The sequence below is a fragment of the Suricata suricatta genome, chromosome 12 (genome assembly GCF_006229205.1).
Source record: "Suricata suricatta isolate VVHF042 chromosome 12, meerkat_22Aug2017_6uvM2_HiC, whole genome shotgun sequence".
NCBI classification, from domain to species: domain Eukaryota; kingdom Metazoa; phylum Chordata; class Mammalia; order Carnivora; family Herpestidae; genus Suricata; species Suricata suricatta.
In genome coordinates, this window is record NC_043711.1 from 67137121 (window position 1) to 67156503 (window position 19383).

The window sequence follows — 19383 nt, forward strand, 5'->3', positions numbered from 1 at the left end:
GATTCCTGTCTTAGCCTCCTGAATACAGTGCTTGTACACAAATCCTTGTCTCAGAGTCTGCTTTAAGGGGAATCCAAATCAAGACAACACATCAATTTTTAAAAAATCAATAGAATGTCATAGAGGTAATAAATAAAGAGATATAAAGGGAAAGTGACAAGGTAAAGTTCTGTTCTCAACATAAATACTTAGACATGACTACATATTGCCTAGTGTAACATGGATGGGATCTTGAATTAACGAGCATGTAGTGCAGTAGTTAAATAGTTGTTTTCCTACCTGGATTCAACATGAAAGAACATCTGCAGCTGCAGACTCTCACAAGTGAGACAAATTGCCAACTACCCTAAGTGACACTGCTGCCGATGGCAGGATTTTCTCAGGCATGCTCCCAAAATGCTGAGCAAGCGAAGAATGAGCTTCCCTTAATTTTCATGGTGGTTCATTCATATATTGAAAACAGAAGCTCTGTTTGTAAATGCACCTTGTTGTTTCTAAATAGGGTTTACTTGTATGACTGTCAAGTAAAACATTACCACGTTGTGCAGGATAAGGAACAATTTCTCAGTGTGTGTCTGGTCAGCCCACATGTTGCAGCACCTGTGGCCTGTTGACAAAATGCTAGCAGCACCCTCCAATTGTTTTCGCTGTCCAAAACCACGTTCACAAAAAGCTTCCTGCAAGGCAGTGCTATAAAGTACCATGGGTTTAGACCAAAAATAAATAAATTAATTAATTAAAAATGATAAACACACAAATAAATAAAAAATAAAAGACATAAAATAGCAGAGGGAAGGAAAAAGGCACTAGATTTAGACTTTTCCAATTTAAATCCCACCTCTACTTTTTGTTAGAGGGAAGACCTTAGGCTATTTACTCATGGGCCTTCTGGCTTCTATTCCACATCCATAAAGTGGAAGAAACCATACTCTAACTCGGGCTGTTCCAAGACTAAATGAGTAAAACACAATGTCTGGCACAGTGACAGTTCAAAAGTATTAGGTATCCCGGGCGCCTGGGTGGCTCAGTTGGTTGAGCATCCGATTTCGGCTCAGGTCATGATCCCCTCGTGGGGTCGAGCCCCAGGTCATGCTCTGTGTTGACAGCTAGCTCAGAGCCTGAAGCCTGTCTTTGGATTCTGTGTCTCCCTCTCTCTCTGACCCTCCCCTACTCACACTGTCTGTCTCTCAAAAATAAATAAAACATTAAAAAAAGTATGAGGTATCCTTATTACCATATTGTCTGGCTAAATGACTGATCTCTGTAACTCACGTAATCTCTCTGATTCACACCACCAGAAGGTATGGTATGCAATATATGACAATATGGGTTTGGGTATATAAATCTAAGCTTTCCAGGCATGGTCTATGAATTTACCATCATTTCATGTTCTCTCTCCTCCTCATCTCTGCTGTCCATTCTTGGTCATTTGTTATTGCCAGTAATAATGACCTGATAAGAGTATTATAATAGATTTTGCACCCTTATGCCCAGTTAGGATGTCTTATAAAAGGGGACTGTCAGGAAGAAAGAGAAAAGAAAAATCTTGATTTAGCCCCCCCCCCTTTTGCTAAATCAAAGAAACACAAGGAGCTAACTGATGAATTTGAATAACAAATGAGATGATGTATAGGAATACACTGTTGTAAACTATAAAGTGAAGTGCAAATGTAAAAATGCTTTTGTTCATGTTATTTATTAATAGTATCATTAGTCACAGAGCTGTAAGAATTCCAGCTAGGAAAGACACAGAGACCTAGCATTATCCTTTATAAATGAGGTAGCTGAAAACCAAGACTAGATGTTGCCTAAAAAGAGAGGGGGAAAGAGCATATGGATGGCTCTGTTGCAGGGCGTGCTTTGAGATGAAGAGCTGGCTGGGAAATGGTGGTGCCAAGGTAGGAAGTGGGGCAGAGGTAACAAATTAAAGGGTCATCTTTTTAAGACTGCAGAAGTCTTCTTGAAGTAGGGGCTGCATTGATTGATGTGGCCTGTAATGGAAACTCAGATAATGAAATAAAACCAGCATTTAAGAATTTCAAGCTGAGAACTCATTGCCATGGCAACCCTCTCAGAAGCAAACTTGTATAAGAAAATAAGGCTCACTTGACTACACCTTAAAATGAAAGCCTACACTACAGTGAAATGATGAAACACAGAATTCCAAATTTGTTTATTGCTGTAATGCCTAGAGGTTAGCACTGAAGTTGTAGGTCCATTGTCTTTTCCATTGGAAATTATTTTTTAATGTCTTTTTAAAATTTTATTGAGATAGAATCTGGGCTACTGAGGGAGGGGCAGAGCGACAGAAAGAGAGCAAGAGAATCCTAGGAATGGTCCTTGGGTCATTGCAGAGCCCAATGTGGGGCTCCAACCCATGAACCATGAGATTATGACCTGAGCCAAAACCAAAAGTCTGATGCGAATTGGACTGAACCATCCAGGTGGCCCTGGGAAGTTACTTCTGAAAACCTATTACTTATGGAGGGAAAACCAACTAGTTTTGAGAGATTTCTATCGGCATTGGCTATTTTCTACCAGCAAAGATATACAATATTTTTTCATTCAATACATCATCTAGCATGACACTCATATAGAAATCATAGCAGTATACATTATAAAAACAAACATTCAACTTTTAGTTGTCCATAAGCGCATAAAACTCACAAATTCATATATCAATTATTAGTCACATTTCATGGTAAAATCACTTTTAACTAAATAAAATCTGAATTATATTCAGATTATAATCATTTTAATGCAAGCATTTATTTTCTTATTACATGTTCTCCATCAAAGAACATCAAACTAGGTACACTATCTTTTGCTGGTTTAAAGGGGTTTTCCTGAATACCCAATATCATTGACAAATATGAATCAATGCCTTTTAACTGATGCTGAAGAAGAAAACATTGTGATCCTTTTTGAAAGGCATAGATTAGGTTTCTAAAACTGAAACTGATGGTAGAATAATTTGCCACTGAGGAAACTTAAGGTCACATTGCAAAACAAGAGAAAAATAGAGGGCAAGAAAAAGTTACACAAAGCCTTATAAAATATTTCTATGCTTGAAAACAATGAAGACAGTATGACATATAAGATAATGTCTATGCTACTATAGTGTATCTACATCAGTCTCTACATCCAACTGCAATTGGAATCTTTCCTCACTGCCCTCAACACTATCCTCATTCCTAAAATTTCACCAAGATATTCAGCAATATAATATAAACAACTTCCATTTATATTTATATGTTTTAGGTAATATGCATTCAAAAGTCCTCTTGCAGTCTCAAAATACTCTTTTAATTTTCTCAGGTCACAGCATTGTCCCAGAAATCAAAATAATTTAGTTGTTTAATTTCACCATCCTGACTATCCATTTATCAAGCCACCTGTGTTAGAATACTGTGGTTCTAAGGCTTGGATCCATTCTATGACACCTATTTTTATCTTTCCCAAGATTTTAGGAAAATTTTGTATCCTTTTTCACTTTTCTTTCACCTTTTTTTTTCATATTCCCATTTCCAGTTCATTCTTTTTCTAATTATCCCCTCCATAATGATTTATACTATGAAGGTTGTAGAGAAAGTATACAAAACTAATTTGCATATATCTGAATTTTGTCCAAAAGGAATTCATGGTTAGAGGAAAATAAGTGAATTGTCTTTGAAGTAAGTTGGAAGAAATAAGATACACACAAAAATGAGGTCTGGAAAGCAAGAAAGGTGATTCTGAATTTTCATTTCAAACTCTTTAAAACCTGAGGAAGAATACTGATTGAAATCATAAATTGAAACATTCATCAGTATTAAAAAAACTGTGCTAATTAACAATTCGCAGAAGAGATGCACCACTGTAAAATGAAACATTAGGTGTATTGATTACTTTTATCTTTTTACAACCTAAACCAAACATATAGACATATACAGAAAAGAAGCCACTGAGAAGAATAGACAGAGGAGAGAAATGTATGGAAACTCTATCTCTTAAATTAATAAAAGAGTATTATTTTTTCATAGTGAAAAATTTTGTCTAAAACACATTCTAAAAACCAAAGAACTGCCTTATATCTAGATAGTTATGTGTAACTATATCTTTTCCCTCTTCTCTATTTAAAAATGTATTTTTTAAGCAAAACTGGGAAGTACAAATTTATTTGTATCCCGCTGTGTTTTCGGTTTCTCCCAACCTTCCTTCAGACCCCTTCCAATTCCCCTCCTCCCTCAGGCTGAGATGCTGATCACTTTTATCATCTTCTCATTTATGCTGCTGAAGTGAAAAGTAATGTGATAAATTTCTCCATGTTAGGGTATTAGGAAATTAATTATCTACAGATCTCATAAGTATTTGCATTTTAAAGGAAAATTGCAGAGAAAGGACAATGCCTGACCATCATAAATTACTCATTAGTTACAGAATTTCAGACATCTGTGGGAAGATATTTAAAAGTGATGAGAGTTAGAGAATGCTCTCAAATCATACAATGGATATGATGATCTTGTCTATTTATCTATCTGGATGGGTGGAGGATTGAGATGGATTGTGTATTTGAAGACAATCATTATATCCTCTGGGTCTTAGAAGATGCTTAAAATGTCTTGGTACCTGATAAGTCTTATTAATACTTTTAAAATAAATAAATGATCACACCATTTGTTTTACCTCCATTAAAATTTTAAAGAATTCCTTTGGAGAAATTAGAATAAGGCAGATATCTCTGACCTCTGTGCTGTGATCCTTAAGCTTTTAGTTTAATGTTGGCAGAAAAGCAGTGCCTATCAAATATTTCATTTATTCATGGATATTTCCCTGGTCCCCTTGCAAGTAGACAGGGCTATGTGAATAGTTCTGGCCAATGAAATAGGAGCAGAAGCGGTGTATGCCACTTCTAAGCTGAGATGGTAAAAAGTTAATCCATGAGTTTGCAAGGTCTCTGTTCTATGGCTGAGCAGGTTGTCAGTTTGAAATACTACAGCTAGGAGATGATGGAATGTCCATAAGCCAGGGTCGCTGAATGTAGGCCACTGAGACTTTGAGGCTATTTGTAGTTGTATCACAGCCTAGCTAGTCCAGACCATTATGTTCTTTACCATATTGCTTTACAGCTACTCTGTGACATATCTGCTACCCTCCTGTAACTAGATAATCCTCACTCATTTTTGTAGCTTTGTTGTAAAATGATACATCGTGGGAGAAACCATAATTATATGAGTGTTTTTTTGAAAAGTTAAAGATTAGACCATAAATTTCACACAGGTAATTGTGGTGACAAGAGTCATATAATTTAATTCAGTTCAATGCATCTACTGAGCAATAGAAGTCTGTGGTATGCTCTGTACTGCCAATACAAATATGAGTTGGTAATAGTAACAATATTATTCATGACTACACATAAGATGATACTAATAGTTATACACAACATTAATAATTGTTTAATAGCCTGAATAAATATATTATGAGATAATAGAAAACATATATTGGTCTCTGTCTCCAGTTCTTGACACAGAGCTCCTAAAACTCTTACAATTTCCTAAGTAATACGAACCTTAGAAGCACCTCGTGTTTTAATACTTGTCTTTGACCACATCCCTGACACAGGACTCCAAAAGCCTTGTAAATTCCTAAATAATAAGAGTACTAGGGGTTTCATTTTTTCTAAAGAGGCATTCTTGGTGGGGTCTTGGCTGGGTCCTGGATGGGGAAGTTGCTCCATATCTCTACTTAGTGTTTGTGTATGAGTATTTAGTATTTGGAATATATAAATACAATTCATTTATTTGTTAGATTAAAAAAAGACCAAACAATGATCAGAAGCTTGAAATTGAAATTTTCAGCTTTACATCTCATCATCCAAAGAGGAGAGAAGGGCTAACAGTCTCACAAGGCAGGGTTCAGAGAGCTTCCTGTTGGCAAACACAATCACACTAGAAGGGTAAAGCACCCAATTCCACAGGGACAGAAGCTCCTGTAGTTGGGACCTTCCTAGACCTTGTCCTATGAACCTCTTCACCTGGATGTTCATCTGCATCCTTTATCACATCCTTTAATAAACTGGTAACTGTAACTAAGTAAGTATATATCTTTGAGTTCGGTGAGCCTTTCTAGCAATTAACTGAACCCAAGGAGGAGGTCATTGGAACCGTGGGTCGACAGCTGGTTATTTCAGAAGCCTGAGCTTGCTACTGGCATCAGAAGAGTTTAAATGTGGGGAAACTGGGGTTAGGGATGAGACCTTTTGGGATTGAGCCCTTAACCTAGGAGATGTGACACTATCTCCAGGTCATTAGTATCAAAATTGAGTTAAATACAGGACACCCATATTGTGGCCCAGTAAATTGCTGAATATGAGAAGAAAGCTCCACATATTTGGCAAACAGAAGTGAAGTGTTTTGTGTGAATACAAAAGGAGACTCACAGGGAATAAACACACGATCAAGAATACGGTTTTGGGGGGTGCTTGGGTGACTCAGTCGGTTATGTGTCTGACTTCAGCTCAGATCATGATCTCATGGCTTTTGAGTTCGAGCCCCACATTGGGCTCTCTGCTGTTAGCAGGCATCCTGTTTTGGATCCTCTATCTCTCTTTCTCCCTACTGCTTTCCCACTCATACTCTTTCTCTCTACCCCCCCCATGCACACACACACTTTCTCTGCCTCTCCCCTGCTTATGCTTGCTCGCTCTCTCTCTGTCTCTGTCTCTGTCAAAAATAAATAAACATTAAAGAAATTTAATTAAAAAAAAAAAAGAACAAGGGTTTTCCCTACACAGTGGAGGAAAAACTGAGCTTTTCCTTTACGAATATGCTAATGGATACTCAATAATAATTTATTTCTGGCTTAACAAGATCAAGAAATGACATGATAAATGTTTAGATGCCTGGTTTTTAGAACAGATGCCAAAGTAAGAATGATATCAATCTCTTAAATTTGCCAAATCATAAAATGTGAAAATAACTTATACTTGAAGTAATATTACCAAATACTTTTTATAGAGAATTACATCTTTCCAGTTACCTTACATCCATTATCTCAACTGACCCTGAAATCAGCCTCTTGAGTTAGATAGACCTGAGATAACAGTAATAATTTAGTGATCCTTTGTATATAGTAACTGAGGCTACAAAACATTTTTCCCCCGTGAGGCTAAAAAATGTTGACATGGCTTGCCTATGGTCACACAGTGATAACTGGTAAAGCAAGCACTAAACAGCTCTGTTGAAAGGGTTTATGAGAAATTTTCTTTGTATTATAAATAAGTTCAATTTAAGTTTATTTTCTATCTCAATATTCAGGCTTTTTATAAATTTTTTAGTGTTTTTTATTTATTTTTGAGAGACAGAGAGATACAGTGTGAGCAGGGGAGGGTCAGAGAGAGAGGGAGATACAGAATCTGAAGCAGGCTCCAGGCTCTGAGCTACCTGTCAGCATAGAGCCCAATGTGGGGCTTGAACCCATGAACCGCAAGATCATGACCTGAGCTGAAGCTGACACTCAACTTACTGAGCCACCCAGGTGCCCCATCCAGGCTTTTTATAACAACCATCTATCCTTATCTATTTTAATATGTCTATAAAGTACAATCCTACACTATAACACATATATCCAGTTGCAATCAGTTTCTTAGAATTTTCCAGTTCCCTTCCATAATGAGAATTTGATGACATTAATATTATGATTTTTTAAGCATTATAATTTTTTAACTTTGACCAGGAACATGACATTCCATATAAAATAAAAAGCCCTGGTTCCTCCTGGAAGGAAGGAAGGAAGGAAGGAAGGAAGGAAGGAAGGAAGGAAGGAAGGAAGGAAGGAAGGAGAAAAGAAAAGCATGGAGGGAAGGTGGGAGGCAGAGAAGAAGGAAGGAAAAAAAGGAGGTAAAGAAGGGAGGAAAGAAGGAAGGAAGGAAGGAAAATGGATTTTTGTGTGTGAATAAGAGACAAGACATTTGATAGAAACTTCATTCAACCATGCCACAACATGTGATTAATATAGCTGGACATTTTGCTTCACATTTTGCAAATATTTTCCACCTCCATTTTTATCTACTAATATTAAAGTGACTTTAGTTTAGCACCACCTGCCAATTTAGCACCAAATAAGATGTAATTAACCCCTTGAAATCATCATCCAAGATATTAAGATAACCTAATTCCAATCCCAGGATGATTAGAACAGTGCTTCAGTCCATCTGTAGGTCATCAGATAAATGCCAATTTACCTCAGTCCATAATTCTCCCACTTCTTACCTAATAGTAGCAAGTAGTATAACAATAGATGTAATTATTTTAAGATCATCACAGTTAGAGATGTTTCTTTTTCCTATTAAAAGGATGGGTACTGTTTTTACACTATTTCTAATGGGCTAGCATCTTCTTATTTTCTACTGTCTTCAAAAAAGGGGTCATTAGAGATGCCAGTGAATTCATTAGCCAATTCTCTTCAGATTTCAAGGCCTATACTTGCCAGGCTAGAAATTTCTCTACATATCCATTTTTTCAAGCATTTCAGCCCCTGCCTTTTTAATCAATAAGTCATACTGGCAAAATTTTAATTGTTCCCTAAACATGCATGCACACCTGTTTCGATTTTCCTTATTTGTGTGTAAATAAAGAACAAAATCTACTGGTTCAGTTGTTTGCTTTGCTTCGTTCTCTTTGAACTTCAGCTTTCTCCTCTGAGACAGAGGGGTCTTACTTGCTGATTCATTTTTAAAGAAAAATATTTTAAATGAAAGAATAAAATAAAATATTCAGCTCTGTTAATAATTATTCAAAGGTTTAAAAGCCATATAATTAATTTGTAAAAAAAAGTTTTGTTATTTTAAGCAAACACCAATGTACATTGAAAAAGACATTTCAAAATTACAGTCACGCATGAAAAGTCCAGCAATTATCTCAGGTTATCTAAATGTGTCTGACTCTCAATGCTCTTTTATGCAAGTAATAAAACCTTTGCTTTTGTGACCCCCTAAGCAATGCTAATCCATTCAGCCTGCTAAGAAGTCAAATGTTTAACTATTTTCCTGTCCCACATTTCACCAAGGTTATAATCTATGTGAAAAGATCCCGGGGATTCTGCCCAAATTAATTTACTACTGGGTATTTACACTCTCATTTTTCTCATACTTTTATTTTCCTGGTGTAATTGAGATGTAATAAACGTAGGACATGTTGCAAAAGAAAAGCAGGTGAACAAATACTTCCAAATCCAGCTCATAGAGATTTCCTTTCATCCCAGCCTGCTGGTAAGGAAATAGATTAGACCCACATCTTTTTGAACTCTGCCTAAATGGATAAAGCTTAGAAGGGATGTGGCATACCTAAGTACAGACTACCAGTTTAAGAAGAGCCAAACAGATTTAAAAAGCAGCAAATTTCAAGTTAAAATGCAAACACACACACTTTCTTCAAAAGCTAATGGCACAATAGATGGAAGAAGTAGATGAGCCGGGTCCGGTTGTGCGATCCTACAGTATTAAATCCTAAAACATCGTGGACAATTAAGCAAATGTTTAGGGCACACAAAAGAGTAACCACATCACTTACTTAGAAACTTAACCTCAGTTTTCCAAATTTTAGAAATAATTTCCTACTGTCTTTTTTGGACAAGATTGATTTCCCAAATATAAAGTCTGAAATGAGTAAGAAATAAGAAACATAAAAGTACTTACAACTGATCGGATGTTATTTTCCTTCACCAGCTTCAGAGATGATTTATAGCAATTTGCAAGGTCTTCCTTGTGGGAACCATTAATATGGCCTCTAGCTATTGGTCCTACAGTATGGATGACATCTGCACATGCAAAAGGAAGAAGAAATAGTATAAGCAAGGTATTTTTCACTTTCCACATAATTGGCACTTTATTTATTTTAGTTATTTGTGTTGGAGCCTGGAGCAAGTTAAGAAATATTGATGATGCAAATGCTTCTCTGGTAAAAGATTTTATATAGCAGAGCCTTTTAAAGTAGGCAATTACCCAGGAAGTTGATCACTGGGAAAGGGAATCCCCTATCAGTAAGACAGATTATAATACAAGATGTGAATAATTGGCACCCTGGCAAAAGACAAATCTGTGGTGAGAAATAAACTGAGAAATAATTGCCTGCAAAATAAGCATTCTGAATTGACATGGTAAGAGTCAATGCTACACATCACTTTACTTATAAATAAGACAACATTTTCAGGCAGATTTCTGAAAATGTGCCAAAATAATTTATAATAATCAGTGATAACCCTAATAGGAGTAACTTTAAAACATTGCTACCAGTTTTAAAGTGCAACCTACCAACCATCACATATATTAGGTAAGCTAGGGATAATATTTCTTATTAATTGCCTAGCTACCAATTTTTACTATATTAAAACTTTGAAAATGCCATCTATGCTTTTCAGCCTCTATTTTTAAAACACAGAATTAGATTTTTTTGCACATTAACCAGTTATTGTCATATTTTTAAATATCTACACACATAAATTTTTACATTTAGGAACATAATGAAATAGAACTGCTCTAGTTGCAAAGTCAATAAGGATCATAAGAATGAATTAAAATTATAATCCAAATTATTTGGTGCCTAAAAGTGTCTGCTTTCCAGTCTTATCTGTTTATCTGGGTTATTAGCCCTTTTCATTGATGTAAGTAACAACAACTAATCACCTTTGATCAGAAAGAAATTTGGTCTCCTATTATCAGAATAATATAATGAAGGGAAATCATTTGCTTTGGCTAATCATTACCACTTAATTTCAACAATAATAACAAGATAAAAACATGTTACAAAAGTGAGACTAGTTTTAAATCGAATAGGACATTTCACTAGCAAATATGTTACTAAAGGTAAAACCTTTGTTGTTTGCCTGCTAAATACTGAGTATATTACTTGATGTTTGAGAAAATCTCCCAAATGTGGATTTCAATTTTTAACTCTGAAACAGTATTTAACTCTGAAACAGTATTTAAACCTTTGTCAGATAATATTAAAGATGATATATTTAAAAGAAACATTTTTAACTCTGAAACAGTATTTAACTCTGAAACAGTATTTAAACCTTTGTCAGATAATATTAAAGATGATATATTTAAAAGAAACATCACCAGTGAGTTCATGCAGATATTCTTTCACAGGCAAACCTGGCTTTAAAGTGAGAACCACTATAATATAGGAGAGAACACAGGGAGATTAGGTCATAGTCAGGAAAACAAACAAACAGAGGAAAGGGCGAGATGGTGGAGAAGTAGGGAGCTCTGTAATCTTTGCCAGCCTGCATCTATCAAACTGAGGAGGACTGAAGTGACAATACTCTGATCTGCAAGAGTGGCAGGAGAAGACACAGACTCCAGAAAGAAGACAACCTCAGAGATGCTTGAATGAGTGAATGAGTGCAATCTGGGGAAATTAAAAAAATGCCCTGGCAAAAGGTGCAGAGGGGCGGGAGCTTCAGACCAACACAGGGAGAGTGCGCAGAGCCCTGAAGAGACAAGGGGAAGAGAAAGAGAGACTGAAAAAGCTCATAGAACTGTCTCTAGAAAAGAGATTTAAAAAACTCGCCCCAGGACAGAGAGATATGTCACCTGATATATAACCGCTGGGCACAGGGAGAGAAACCCATCCCAGCTAGCTGGTGAATTCTTCCTTGGGCTCAGTGGCAGTGGCACCTCTTACAGGCGGCACCAGGAGAAAGAGCCCCTTCTCCCTACAAGATCCCAGCTGGGAGGCTGGCCACCAGTGGGAGTGCATTCTCATCTCTGGTGGTACCATTAGAGTGCATGGAATAGGATCTGAAAGAGAGGCAGAGCTTGGAAAATACAACTTGGCCGGCCCACAGCACAAGGAGATAGGACTCAAAAGAATGGCTTGCAACACTTGGTTCGAGCAGAGCTTGGGCACTGCCATTCTTCTCACCACATCACCAGGGTGGGGCCTCAGAGAGTAGCCCATAAGACCTATCTACAGCAACCCACACAGATCCATGAGGAAGACTTGCCTTTTTTTTTTTTTTTTTGCCATCCAGATATATTTTCCCTTATCTCATTCTTATCTCTAGCCTCAGCTGGTTATATGCTTTTAGACTGTCCATGGTTTTTTGTTTCTGCCCCCCACCCCCCTTTTTTTTTCTTTCTTTTCCTTTTTCTTTTCCTTTTCTTTCTTTTCTTTTCTTTTCTTTTTTTCTTTCTCCTTTTGATTTGCTTGTTTGTTTGATTTGTCTGTGTGGTTACATGCTCTTGTTTCCTGTGTGTTTGTCTGTCTGTTTTCCTTTTCAGGGCTACCTCAAGAAACAAGCCAAAGTACACAAAGTAGAGAGTCCCCAATATCACTGAGTAGGGAAATAAAATAATGAAAGGCACAACAAGAAAAACTGAAATACACCATTAAAAGAACACTTCCTAAATGGTTAGGCCCTGGACAGTCAATGAGTCTCTATTAAGATAGCAATACTCACAGGTGCAGAGTGCATAACAAGCTTTTAAAACGGATAAGAAACAGAAAGCTAGGCAAAATAATGAAACAGAAGAACTCTTCTCAAGAAATTCCAGGAAGAAGTTACAACTACGGAATCACTCAAAACAGATATAAGCAACATAACTGAGCAAGAATGTAAACAATTGTCATAAAATTAATCACTAGGCTTGAAAAAAGCATGGAAAATATCAGAGAAGATTTGATACAAAGATGAGGGACCTTAAAAATAGCTGTGATCTGGTAAAAATTGCTATAAATGAGATGCATAATAAAATGGAGGTGGCCAATGCACAGAATGAAGAAGCAGAGAGGAGAATAGGTGAATTAGAAGACACAGTTGTAGCTAAAGATGAAGCTGAGAAAAAGAGAGAGAAATTGATTCAGGAGCATGAAAAAAGAACACCCATATAAACAAAATCATGAATGAAAATGGTTCTATTACAACCAATTCCTCAAAAATATAAGCAATCATCAGAGATTACTGTGAAAAATTATAGGCCAACAAACTGGACAACCAAGAAGAAATGGACAAATTCCTAAACACACATGCACTACCAAAATTCAAATGGGAAGAGATAGAAAACCTGAACAGACCCATAATGAGTGGAAATTGAATCATTTATCAAAAGTCTTCCAATGAATAAGGGCCCAAGGCTAGATAGCTTCCCAGGGGAATTCTACCAGACATTTAAAGTGGAGTTAATACCCATTCTTGTCAAGCTATTCCAAAACAATAGAAATAGAAAGAAAACTTCTGGACTCATTCTATGAAGCTGGCATCACTTTGATTCCCAAACCAAACAGAGACCCATCAAAAAAAGAGAACTATGGGCCAATATCCTTACTGAATACACATGCAAAAATACTCAACAAAATACTAGCAAACTGAATTCAACAGCATATAAAAAGAATTATCCATCATGATCATGTGGGATTTGTTCCTGGGTTACAGGGCTGGTTCAATATTTGCAAATCCATCAGTGTGATACATCACATAACAAAAAAAAAAGATTAAAAACATATGATCTTGTCAATAGATGCAGAAAAAGCATTTGACAAAACACAGCATCTTTTCTTAATCAAAACCTTTGAGAAAGTCGGAATAGAAGGAACTTACCTAAACATTATAAAAGCAATTCGTGAAAAGCCCACAGCTAATTTCATCCTCAATGGGGAAAAACTGAGAGCATTCCCCCTGAGATTAGGAACACGACAGGGATGTCCACTCTCACCATTGTTGTTTAACATAGTGTTGGAAGTCCTAGCATCAGCAATCAGACAACAAAAGGAAATAAAAGGCGTCAGAATCGGCAAAGAAGAAGTCAAACTGTCACATTTTGCAGATGACATGATACTCTAGATGGAAAAGTCGACCGAGTCCACCAGAAGCTTACTAGAACTGATCTATGAATTCAGCAAAGCCACAGGGTACAAAATCAACGTGCAGAAATCAGTTTATACTTACACGCCAATAATGAAGCAACAGGAAGAGAAATCAAGAAACTGATCCCATGCACAATTGCATGAAAAAACATAAAATACCGATGAATAAACCTAACCAAAGATATAAAATACCTGTATGATGAAAACTATAGAAAACTTATGAAAGAAATTGAAGAAGACACCAAGAAATGGAAAAATATTCCATGCTCATGGATCAGAAGAATAAAGATTGTTAAAATTTCATTACCCAAAGCAATCTACACATTCAGTGCAATCCCAATCAAAATTGCACCAGCATTCTTTGCAGAGCTAGAAGAAACTCTCCTAAAATTCGTATGGAATCACAAAAGCCCCTGAATATCCAAAGTATATTGAAGAAGAAAACCAAAATGGGAGGCATCACAATCCCAGACTTTAGCCCCTACTACAAAGCTGTCAATATCAAGACAGTATGGTATTGGCACAAAAACAGACACATAGGCCAGTGGCATAGAACAGAGAACCTACAAGTGGACCCCAAAGTCTATGGTCAATTAATCTTTTACAAAGCAGGAAAGAGTATCCAATGGAAAAAAGGCAGCCTCTTTAGCAGGTGGTGTTGGAAGAACTGGACAGCAACATGCAGAAGAATGAAACCAGACCACTCTCTTACACCATACACAAAAATAAACTCAAAATAGATGAAGGACCTGAATGTGAGACAGGAAACCATCATAACCCTAGGGAGAATGTAGGAAACAGCCTCCTCCTTGACTTCAACCACAGAAATTTCCTACTCGACACATTCCCAAAAGCAATGGAGTCAAGTACCAAAATAAACCCTGGGACCTCGTCAAGATAATAACCTGCTGCACTGCAAAGGAAAAATAATAAAAAAAATTAATACACAACCGAAGGAATGGGAAAAGATAGTTTCAAATGACACGTCAGATAAAGGGCTAGTATCCAAAATCTACAAGGAACTGACCAAACTCCACAATGGAAAAACAAATAATCCAGTGAAGAAATGGGCAGAAGACATGAATAGACATTTCTCTAAAGAGGACATCCAGATGGCCAACAGACACACGAAATGATGCTCAGCATCACTCATCATCAGGAAAATACAAATCAAAACCACACTGAAATACCAACTCACACAAGTCAGAGTGGCTAAAATAAACAAATTAAGAGACTATAGATGCTGGCAAGGATGTGGAGAAAGGGGCACCCTCCTCCACTGTTAGTGGGAATGCAAACTGGTACAGCCACTCTGGAAAACAGTGTGGAGGTTCCTCAAAAAACTATCAGTGGGACTCCCCTATGCCCCAGCAATAGCACTGATAGGGATTTACTCAAGGAATACAGAAGTCCTGATGCATAAGGGCACATATACCCCAATGTTCATAGCAGCACTGTCAACAAAAGCCAAATCATGGAAAAAGCCTAAATGTCCATCCCCTGATGAATGGGTCAAGATGATGTGGTATATATACACAATGGAGTACTACATGGCAATGAGAAAGAATGAAATCTGACCATTCATAGCAAAGTGGATGGAGCTAAACGAAATTAATCAGGCAAAGAAGGACAGATACCATATGTTTGCACTCATAGGTCTAACAGGAGAAACCTAACATAGGACCATGTGGAGGGGAAGGAGGAAAAGGAGTTAGGGAGAGAGAGGGAGGCAAATCATGAGAGACTCTTGAATACTGAAAACAAACTGAGGGCTGAAGGGGGAGGGATAAAGGGGAAGGGGGATGATGGTCATGGATGAGGGCACTTGTGGGGAAGAGCACTGGGTCTTATCTGGAAACCAACTTGACAATAAAGCATAAATTTTTAAAAAAGGAAAACAAACAAAAAAACTAGCACACAGTGATAAAGGATTTTGTAATAAGAGCAACAAGTAAGAGTTGTATATATCAAACCAATGCAAGTTCTATACCATCGTGATGAACTTTTCTATAAATATTTCACATTAGCTTCCATTTTGCAGTAAATGCTAGATGAAGAAAAAAGGAAGGTAGTATTTAGCTTTACTTGGCTTTCTCCTTTGTGACCCCTTGTTTGTGCCCAGCTATGATATTCTACATACCTTAATGAATCCAAAGGAAAAACAAAGCTGTAAAGTAACAACACAGGATTCTATAGAACACAATTTTGCATAGGTGGGTACAGTAAGATGTGGGTTTAAAGGTCAATTAAATTTTAAAATCACTAGGTGAAATTGTGTCAAAATAGCTACCTTAGCGCAGGGCTTTAGGACATTTAGTATGCTACAATGGATTGTGAGTCTCCATTAGAGGAATACAGAACTGAATACATTTGACTCTTGAAAACTATGTTTTACAAGAGGACCTAAAAGGACAAATTTATATTTAGGAAATGTTGTGCCAGGGCAACTCTGACACCCTTACTGCCATTGCTGAAGAACAAGTCTGTCGTTTTCATCTTCCCCTCCTTCCCCATTGCATTTGTACATCAAATATTTAATACATAAAGGAGCAACAGGATATGACCTTGGTTTCCTATTTTATGGATGGAAAGGGTCAAGAATGAGTGCCTCTAATCTCATGTCATAAAGATATGTCTACATAAGCCAAGTACAAATGGAGGTTGGGGCATTAATGGGAAGGGGAAAGAAAGAGAGAGAGACCATAAAAGGAGGAAATAGTGAATTTTAAAGAATCCTTTTTCTTTGCTTTTTCCTTTAGACATCATTGTCCACATAACAAATGGAATTTATGAAAAATTATTTCTTCCATTTTTTCAGTTCTCTATTTAATTTAAAAGTCTTAGGACAAGCAGCCAATCAATGAGCCTCTTCCTCAACATCAAAATATTGATCTCTCTATTTTATGCTCAATACTAAACTTACAACATCCAAGATCAAGTGTTACTATCGACCAACACGATGACCTCTCAGATCCACAAAGCTGGAGGCAAATCAATGTGAGGCTCAAAAGTAAAATTTCTTCATTATTTAAATTGTTCACAGCAGTTCTACACTGACAAGTTCCTCTTTTCCTGTTATGAAACTCGGTCAGGAGGTCATCTTTCCAGTTCCAGCTCCAGCCCTGACTTGCCAAGTGCCCCAGATGAAGCCTTCTTTTCACTGGTTCCTGCCTTGGATTCCTTATCCATAAAATAAATAAGCTGCTCAGATGATCTCTGTGGTTTCTTCTGTGATGTGTGACATCATTAATATTTGACTTTGGAATGGAGCCAGATGGAGTACAGAATATCTGGGCAGTCACAAGAAACCTTAAACAAGTAGCCTGCAAGCTTTGTGAGTATTAAGAATCCTGTTTAAATATCAAAAATATTACAGACTACCCTTTCATGATTGCAGTTTCAAAAGCCATTTATTGAGAACAAGTTAGAGACAAACAACTATTATAATACCAATGATGCCTTGTATTAATTTACATTTTTTAAACACAATAGCATCTTGACAATGAACACCCACATATGAGATATATGCATTCAATCCATAGACAATGCTTTCACTTGTACATGAATATGTGGATCCCTTGGTATAAATAAGATCATGTAAACAGAAATGCTTAATTTGATTTCTAGTGCATGCAGCAGCTCAATTACCACCACCACCACCGCCACACTACCACCACCACCACCACCACCACCACCACCACCACCACCAGCATCCAAGCCATCTTGAACATACAGGCAGGAATGTCATCATCTGCTCTGATGTGGAAAACATACTACACTTTAAGTACTAACATCTAATTGTAAGTCAGAAGCCCCAAATCTGTCACTAATCAGCTGTATAACCACTGACAAGTCACTCTTCCCTTTGTGTTTCCTTCTCCAAAGCTAAAAGGAGTTGAATCAGATGGCCTCTAAAATTCTTTGTTGCTCTTAAATTCAATTCCTCTTCTGTTTGCCTATTAAGAATTGATCTATAGATTCTAGGTAGTTTAATTCATTCTTATCCAAATAAATGAGTACCAGTTATGTTCAAGTTTTTGAAACATGCTTATGCAACTAAAGTACAAACTGGTCCCATCCCCAGAGACAGTGTTTTAAACATTCCAATCAAAATTATAAATGTAGATTCCTTTTGATGCAATAGTTCTATTTCTCAGAAGGTATTGTATACAATATGTTTACTCATATGCAAAAAGGCATTTATACAGGTCATTCACTACAACTCTGTATAATAGACAAAGATTGGAAACAACCTAAATATTCATCAATAAGGACTAGTAAAATAATTGTACATTTATACGATGAAACATTATGCTTCTGTGAAAAGAGCAACGAAGGTATTCTATATGGATGGGAAAAGATACCCAAGATATATTACTAAATTTAAAAATATGCAAAAAAGTATAATCAGTATGCTACCATTACTGTAAAAATATCCCACAAGTGAAGGAAAGAATACATGCTTCTTTTAGCTATACCTGCATAAAATATCTCTGGAAGCATTAACAAGCAATTAATAACAGTGCTTTCCTACCACTAGTGATGAAAACTGCAGAGATGGAGGCAAATATGAGAAGGAAACTTCTCAGCATTTACTTGTTGTATATATTTTTTACATTCAAATAATATAAATGCACAACCTATTCAACAATGAAATTGGGCATTAAAACAAAGGGTATATGGTTTACTAAACCATGTTCCTAGATCCCATTTACCATATTACTGCAACATACAAAGATTGTTACTGTACCTTATAAAGATGACCTTACATCACTACAAATATGAAAGGACTCTTAAATTAAAAAGATACAACTCTAGGGGATGTAACATCTTTCTTAGTTTGCTCTCTCAATAATCTCTTGATATAAAGTAATTATTTTCAGATAAAAGTAGGGTAAATGGTGGGCAAAAGGGTATTTTTCTCCTGTATGTCGAATATCCATCTTTAAAGTTTCACTACAATTTTAATATGCAAAGCGAATTCCAAATACTTTACAGTCAAAATGTAGTACAGGGGTATATGTCTTAGATATCTCAGTAACCAAAGAATTTTAAATAAGTAGTTAAAAATTTTTAGAAATGAAAAGGATAATATAGAAAATTTAATCTATTTTCCCTTGTTCAGGGAACCAGAGATGTAGAATAATACCCATCAATATGGGGAGATACAATATCACAGTGACAATCCATTTGTAAATACAGTTTCTTTAAGGTAACTACTTATGAAAGAAAAGGCATACATTTGTATGTATAAAAGTTGACATTTTAATCATGGATCCCATTACTTTAACCTCTTAGTTTGGTTTACGATTACATGAGAACAAAACAAAACCAAACCAAAGCAATAACAAAAACCCTAAAAGAAACAAACTAATAAGAACAACCCCAAAACATGGTGGCTTAAGACAGTAGCAACCATTTTATCATTTCTTAAGGGTTCTCTGGGTGAGAAATTCTGAAAGGGCTCAGCTAAGGCACCTGGTGTAGGGTCCTCACAAGGTTGCAGTCACCCCATGGCTGGCAGTGGAACAGTGTG

At 36.5% G+C, this 19383-nt stretch overlaps 1 protein-coding gene across 1 annotated transcript in view; it reads right to left on the minus strand.

Annotated features, from left to right (window-relative positions):
- Positions 1-19383, minus strand: part of LOC115274014 (ADP-ribose glycohydrolase MACROD2-like) — a 1308895-nt gene that overhangs the window by 749599 nt on the left and 539913 nt on the right. Inside the window, exon 3 of the mRNA XM_029917378.1 lies at positions 9674-9795. The gene's annotated coding sequence lies outside the window, so the exon portion shown is untranslated. The remainder of the gene's footprint in view (positions 1-9673; positions 9796-19383) is intronic.